This window comes from Arachis ipaensis, chromosome B6 (assembly GCF_059453495.1).
Source record: "Arachis ipaensis isolate K30076 ecotype BB chromosome B6, ASM5945349v1, whole genome shotgun sequence".
NCBI classification, from domain to species: Eukaryota; Viridiplantae; Streptophyta; class Magnoliopsida; order Fabales; family Fabaceae; genus Arachis; species Arachis ipaensis.
The window spans coordinates 123848694-123856978 of record NC_142441.1 but is presented as its reverse complement, the minus strand read 5'-3'; the positions used below and the strand labels follow the sequence as shown (position 1 = coordinate 123856978).

At 39.6% G+C, this 8285-nt stretch overlaps 1 non-coding gene across 1 annotated transcript; it reads left to right on the top strand.

The window, feature by feature from the left end:
* Positions 1 to 1992: 1992 nt before the first annotated feature.
* On the top strand, positions 1993 to 2100 carry LOC148562588 (small nucleolar RNA R71). The gene has a single exon (XR_015888075.1). It is a non-coding gene; the product is annotated as a small nucleolar RNA R71 (small nucleolar RNA).
* The last annotated feature ends 6185 nt before the right edge of the window (positions 2101 to 8285 follow it).

Here is an 8285-nt window from a genome sequence, read left to right as displayed (position 1 = left end):
AACCAGAAGCTTCTGCTCATCCTCAAGATAAGCATATTTGAGATGTGGAGGGAGAGGTTTCAATTCTAACTTCTAATCATGGGCGAGCTCTGAATTATCTGGGGCTTGTGAAAATGGCGAAGTGCTCCCATTGTCAGTTAAGAGGGTCCCCACACTTGGACCTTGTCCAGTGTGCCTCTCTTCAAACTCTTCCTTTTGAACTTTAGCTACACTTTCGTCTATGACATCACACTGAAAGATAGAACGATCTTCTGGGGGGTTGTCAATGACTCCATTCAGATTGAAGATTACTATGCGGCCATCTATTTCAAAGGAGTATGTTCCTGAAAAAGCATCCAATTTGAATTTTGATGTCTTCAGGAATGGTCTTCCAAGTAGGATTGATGATGGCTTATCTGAATCATTGTGGGACATCTCCAAGATATAAAAATCAGTGGGAAATGTGAGCCCTTTAATGTTCACCAAAACATCTTCAGCAACTCCAGCCACTGTAATAATGCTTTTATCTGCTAACACAAAACGAGCTGCCGACCTTTTTAAGGGAGGGAGCCTCAAAACATCATATATAGACAAAGGCATTATACTGACACACGCTCCTAAATCGCACAGGCAATCATAAATTACTACACCACCAATAGTACAACTAACTATGCAAGGACCTGGATCACTACATTTTTCAGGTAATTCTCCCATTAAAGCAGATATAGAACTACCTAAAGGAATAGTTTCTAATTCATTAATTTTGTCTTTATGGATACATAAGTCTTTTAGAAACTTTGCATATTTAGGTACCTGCTGAATAACATCAAAAAGGGGAACAGTTACCTCAACCTTTTTAAATATCTCTACCATTTTAGGATCGGGTTCCAGCTGCTTCCTGGGCTTCCTTGCAAGTTGTGGAAATGGAATAGGAGCAGTGTTGTCTGTGGTGTTTGCGCCTTTTGGTGCTTCCTTCTGTGGTTGAGTTATCTCTTCTTCAGCTATGTCCTGTATATCCTCTTCCTCTTCAACATCTTCGATTTCTACCACTTCTTCAGTTGAGGCGTATTCTGGTGAGCTTGGTTCCTCCTGAATCCTCTCCTACAGTGTGGTTCCGAACCTCAGGGTGATAGCATTAATGCCTCCCTTTAGATTGGGTAATGGTTGAGAGGGGATTCCAGTGGTGCTTGAAGGTTGGTTACTGGAATTTTGTGCTGATCCAAGCTGTGTCATAAAAGCTTGCAGAGTAGAGGTGAGACCATTTAGACCAGCGTTAATACTATTCATGATGTTGTTTTCCATGGTCTGTTGTCTTTTCTCAAGAGATTGTAGTAGGTCTTCATTAGAAGATAACGAAGAATGAGTAAATTGAGAGGTCTACTGCTGATTGTTCTGTGGTCCTTGGTTCTGCCTCAGGTGAGGTGCTCTGTAAGGTTAATTTTGCTACCTATTGTTGTTATTGTTCCACCTCTGATTTCCCTGATTATCTCTGCCTCCTCTGTTATTGTTGTCCCTCCAATTCTGGTTAGAATTGTCTTACCATCCATGGTTATTATTTCCACTTTGATTGTACCCTTGGTTGGGGCAGTCATAGAAGTTGTGAGTGGATGCCACCATGTTGTCCTCTTGTTGGAGCTGCGGGCATTCATCGGTGTAATGGCTATAATCAGCACAGATTTCGCAAATTCTTTGTGGGACTAGTTGTTGGTTTTGCTGTGGTGGAGGAGGTTGAGCTTGTTGATTCAACTGCATTTGTTTCAGCAAGTTGGTCATTTCATAGATGCCTTGAGTTAGAGCAGCAGTCTCTCTGCTGGAAGATACTTCTGCAACAACTTTTGAACGGCCTTGCTTTTGTTTGTGGTTCCTAGTGGATTCAGCTAAATCACTGATCAATTGCCAAGCTTCATCAGTGGTCTTGTACTTCTTCATAGACCCATTGCTGACACTTTCCAGTATGGTCTTATCTTGGGGCCTCATACCCTGTGTAATATAGCTGAGTAGCACGATCTTGTCAATCATGTGGTGGGGGCATACTTCCAAAAGATTATTGAAGCGCTCCCAGTATTCAAAGAGAGTCTCATTGTCATCCTGAACAATTGTGGAGATATCCTTCCTTAGCTTATCAGTAACTTCAGATGGAAAGAATTTCTCCAGAAACTCCTTTCTGAGTGTATCCCAGTTGGATACATTTGCTAGAGGTTGAGTGTAGTACCACTCTCTTGCTTTTCCCTCAAGAGAAAACGGAAAAGCTTTTAGCAAAATTGAAGTTTCATCAGTGCCATCACGCCTGACAGTAGAACAGGCTGCCTGGAAATCTCTCAAGTGCTTGATAGGCTCTTGAGCAGGTAGGCCATGAAACTTGGGCATCAAATTTAGCAGTACGGGCTTTATTTCAAAATCTGTAGCCACCGCTGGGTGATGCGCTTGAAACGGTTGCATTGTAAAATTAGGGGCTCCTTCCTCCTGGATGGTAACTCTCCTAGCTGCCATGTTTTCTGCACGTAAAACAACCGAATCAGTAGAACAGGGGCTGGTTTCTTCCTCAGCTTCACTTTCAGATCCGCCCTCAGAGCGGGCTAACCGACGCTGTTCTCGCCTTATTCGTGAAATTGTCCTTTCAATTTCAAGATCGAATATTAGCAAGCGCGGATCAAGAAGTGAATGCGTCATTTGACGGAAGAAACATGCAACTCATAGTAGCAAAATAAAATAAAATGCAAATAAATAAATTCTAATTAATAAAATTAGCACTCTATTGCAACTCCCCAGCAACGGCGCCAAAAATTGATGAGACGCAGAAGCTGGTGAATTAAAAATTATTAAAATGATTACGTTGCAAGTATAGTTCTTAACTCACCGAAAATCTGCCTATTAATTTAGAAATATATCACAGAGAATTAAATTAAAAATTACTGGGAGTTTTAAGTCACAGGTCGTCTCCCAACGAGTTGCAGGAAAGTGTGCTATCTTATTAATCAGATGTTCCAAGAAGTTGAGCTAAGTAAATTGGAATGTAAATTGAGAAAAGTTAAATAATATGAATAAAAGCCTTGACTGGGAGTTGATTGGTTGAAATTTCTATTATTGGTGGAGTGATTGTAAGATTAATTTATAATTAATGGTTGTTCTATTTGGTTATCCTTTACTAACTAAGGAAAAGTCAAACAAGCTGGAATGTCAGATCTGTTCACAAGTTGCAACCCACTTAGTTCAAAGGGATTGGCGTTGGTGACAAGATAGCAATCCAACATTTAACCCAATTACAAATTTTTCTTTAAATCCTTCCAACTCAAGAATTCCTTTTAATCAACTCCCCATCAAGTAAGGAAACTACTCACGCATTGTAAAAAAGAATCCATAGCACATGAAAGGGAATTAAAAGAAGACATGATTATTGGAATTAAAATTGAATTAAAAAGAAATAATCCTTGCATTAATTAATCATAAAAGTATTCAATAACAAAATTGAACAAAACAAGGAACAATGAAGAATGAAACCAAGTTAAGAAAACAAACTAGAATGATGAAGTCTTGATGAGGAAAAATAACTCTTCTCAATGTTCCAATGCTAAGACCAATTAAAATTCTAAAACCTAAAGAGAAAAACCTAAGAGTGTAAAAAACTAGATCTGTCTGTCTCTGAATGAATGTGTTATTTGTTTCTGCATGTTCTCTGACTCTAGTCTGCTGTTCCGGGCCGAAAACTGGGCCGAAATAGGGTCCAAAATCGCCCCCAATGAATTCTGTAGATTATGCAGATCGCACATGTCACGCGATTGCGTCATCCATGCGGACGCGTCATTCGCGCTTTTCCTCGCCACGCGTTCGCGTCGTCCACGCTACCGCATCGCCAGAGCTTTTCCAATCCGCGCGGCCGCGTGAGCCATGCGGCCGCGTCACTGCGATTTGCTCTCCTTCGCACGGTCGCGTGAGCCATGCGACCGCGTCACTTCTCGCTGGTTATCTCCTCAAATTCTTGTGTTCCTTCCATTTTTGAGAGCTTCCGTTCCAATCTCTAACTCATTTATGCCCTGTAAAGTCTGAAACACTCAACACACAGATCACGGCATCGAATGGAATAAAGGAGAATTAAAAGTAAATAATTAAAGTCTCTAGGAAGTAGTTTTCAAACATGTAATAAATTCAGGAAGGAAATCTAAATGCATGCTAATTTAATGAATAAGTGGGTAAAGATCATGATAAAACCACACAATTAAACACAATATAAATCATTAAATAGTGGTTTATCATCCACTTAACCATATTTCTTCCTACCTGAACCCTAGCCCCATTACATCCCCTTAAAGACCTCATGATAATTGTTATTCATGCATTAAATACTAGTTGATTGTTAGATGACTTGCAAATCTTTGAAAAGCATGATAAAAGGAGAATTGAATAGTTAAACCCTAAACACTGAGCGAATTGAGTGGATACACATCCGGTGAGGGGTTCGATCGCTCAATTCTATGTTCTCGCTCGTTATATTGTATCTTCTTGCAAGTTGTTTGATTGAATGATTTTGAAAATTTCGATTCAATTCTTTGGACATTGATCTTAATGCATAAAACTCTTTGCATTGGCCCTCAAGCTCTCTTGTGATGGATTGGAATTTCATGGTTTGTTTCTACTAACTCTCATCGTAGTACATATTGGCTATTAGCCTTAGGATAGTTGCATGCATTTACGTAGTATATAGCATAAGTCATTTTCCCTTTCATCTATCTCCTTTGAGTGTGTTTAGCATGAGGACATGCTAGTGTTTAAGTGTGGGAGAATTGATGAATCCATATTTGATGATGATTTTTTGGTTAGAATTGAATGGATTTCATCACATAAACTTGCACTTATTCCCTTGAATAGCATGCTTTTGAACGTTCCTCCCAAATTATGCTTGATTATGAAAACATGCTCTTTTATACTTAATTTGATCTATTTTTATTCATTTGCCTTCCATTCGATGCCTTGATGTTGTTTATGAGTGATTTTAGGTGTATAAGGTAGGAATGGTTTGGAGAAAATGGAATAAGAGCTTTCAAAATGGAGGAAACTTGAAGAATCAAAGGAGATGAGCTCAGAGACCTGTGCGTGCGCACAGCCTCTTGTGCGTCCGCACAGGAGCCCAAGCAGAGCGCGTGGATCATTTTGAGTGCATCGCGCGTCCCGTCAAGCATCGCCTAGTGTGCGTGCGAATAGCTATTTGTGCGTACGCACAGGTTGGGAATTTCACAGAGTGTGCGGACGCACACGCCTGTGCGTCCGCACAGGTGTCCGCACATGACCCCATTAGAAAAGCACGTGACTCGCGATTTAAGGGCTTTGGAGGCCCATTTCTAAAGTCTTTTAGCTCATATTGGAGGGGAAATGAAGGACATAACATATTATGGCATTAGTATAGTTTTAGGAGTAGAATAGAAGGTTTTTAGTTTTAGTTTTCTCTAAGTTTTCTCATCTTCTCCATTAGGGTTTTATTAGGGTTTTATATTCCAAGTGCCATTTCTATTTTTGATCATTGGATTTTGCTAATCTCATTGTAAGTATTCTCTTGTTATTACTCTTTATGGTTATATTATCATTACTTTTTCTTCTCATTCAAGTTATAGTCCAATTTTGTTTCTCTTTTGAAATCTCACTTTCTTGTTGATGAGTTTAATGTTTGGTGTTTGTTCTATGCTTTCTTATGCTATTATTGTTGATTGAGATCAATTGTTGCTTTTAATTCCAAGTCTTTTCTTATTTTTCTCATGTTTAAGCTTTTTATCCACAAAGTGTTTGACAAAATGTCAACCATGGTTTTAGGCTAAACTTTTTGTCCCTTGGCTTGGGTAAAGTGAGCTCTTGGGTACCTAGAGTTGGAATGTCCAACATTTAGTGTCAATTCTTGGGTTGTTAATTGTTCTTGTTCCCACTAACGCTAATTTGTTGCTAAGGCAATTAGCAAGCAATTTAGGATTTGTGGGTTAAGGACACTTATGCTCATTTAACTTACCTTCCGATGTGAGGGTTGATCAAGTGAGACTAATCCATCATAATTGTCATAGTTGTGGTTCCAACAAGGAAAGGATCCTTAGCTCACTCTAAGCCAAGACCTCTTTTTATGTTTTCAACCTTTCATACATTGCCATGTTAATCTCTTTTATACTTTACTTGTTTATATTACATAGTCGGTTCTTTAATTTCTTCATTAGTTCAATCATTACAATTTTGCATGTTCTTTTATTGCTTTATATGTTCATTTCTTCATTGACAACCCCTTGATCACTACAACCGGAATTTGCTCACTCATTGCCCCTTAAGTGATTCCGTGGGAGCCGACCCGGGAGTCAAATACTCTCGGTTTTTAAATTGGTTTTGAGTTGTGACACATCTTGTGAATTTCCAAATTGGTCGGCGACCGATTGTTGGGTTTGGATCTATACTTGCAACGTTAATCTTATTTTTGAGAAATCCCAACTCGTATGATCGGCTGTCGTCAACGACTCAAGGTAGAGTTGTAATGCACACACACATACACACACACACACACACACACACACACACACACACACACACACACACACACACACACACACACACACACATATATATAATTATAAGAGAATATTAAATGAGAAGCTTGAAGAGGAGTAAGAGAAAATCGCGAGCGTAAACACACATGTATCGAAGAATAGCGTGTTCAGAAAAATAAGGTAAAATGGAAACTTAAAGGAAGAATAGAGTAAAGATAGAATATATAGAGTAAAGCATGCAATATGTGTTAATAGTGCCACCAATTAACGAAGTGAAGCATGCAATCATGAGGCTCAAAGAAGCAATGAAGAACGAAACAATGGAACAAATGAAGCATCCATATAATATTTACCTTGGGCATTAGTAACGCCAAGAATTGAAGCGCCCTCCAAGAACGACGCCAACATGAAGAATGAAGCTAAGGCACCCCTAGAAGCAAGCACATAGTGGGCATTCGTAATGCCCAAAATGAGGAGCTGTTACTCAAGAACGGTGCTAACGTGAATATTTGCCCCTAAAGCATGAATGTAATGTGAGTGTTGTTAACGTCCAAACTGAAGCAACACCCTCTCAAATAACACCTGCGATGCATTCTGAAGGAAGAAAACTTGTGCAATCATGAGTATGTATAATTGAGCAAAAATGGAACTCGTTCGTATGCACAAAGGCATGCGTATGTGATGCCAGGGCATTTTGGCCAGTTTCACTGACCTTTTCTTTACTGTTTTAGGGTAGTTTCATGCATTTTCTTAGGAAATAAGCAAGTTTTTGGTAGATAATCACTTACATCTTGATTCAAGCAACATTATGAATTTTACATGATTTTATGAGAATTATGCATGAATTGAATGATAAAATAGATGATGCATGATCTCATAACTTGGATTAGAGCTTTGATGCATTTTATTTGCTTGATTTCAGGACAAAGCAAGCAAGGAAGAGCCACGTTAGCAGCCACATTAATCTAATTAACGTGACCACTAACGTGGAATGGGAATGAACTTACAACGTTAAGGAGAAAAGTGATCGCCAATAATGTTTTCGAAGCCATCATAGCCCACGTTAATTGCCACATTAACTACATTAACGTGGTAGTTAACGTAGAGGAAAAGGGAGCTCCAGCGTTAGTGGTAAAAGTGAATACCACTAACGCTCCAAATTTGCAATTGGCCACGTTAAGAGTCACGTTAACTTAGTTAACGTGAACTCTAACGTGGAAGGGGAAAACAATGCTAACGTTAGTGACACTCACCTTTGTCACTAACGTTGGACTAAGCCAACAGTGCCCACGTTAGTGGTCACGTTAAGACCACTAACGTGAAGAGTAACGTGGAGCCAAGCATGATGAGCCAACGTTAGTGACACTCACCTTTGTCACTAACGTTGGAGATGGCAATCATCAACACGTTAAGAGTCACGTTAACTAAGTTAACGTGAACTCTAACGTGGGAAGGTGAGGCGTTTGGAGCGTTAGTGACAAAGGTAAGTGTCACTAACGCTCTCGAGGCTAAGGCATGGCCACGTTAAGAGCCACGTTTGTTATACTAACGTGAACTCTAACGTGAAGAAAGGAGGGGCTAAGAGTAACGTTATTGGCAAAGGTGAACGCCAATAACGCTTGTGATGGACCAAGAGGCAACGTTAGTGGTCACGTTAGTGCCACTAACGTTAAAGTTAACGTGAATCATTTTTGGGTTGGAACGTTAGTGAAAAAGGTGATCGTCACTAATGTTCTCGAACCCACATTTTCACTTAACGTTAACACCACTAACGTCCTAGCTAAAGTCCATGCCTAC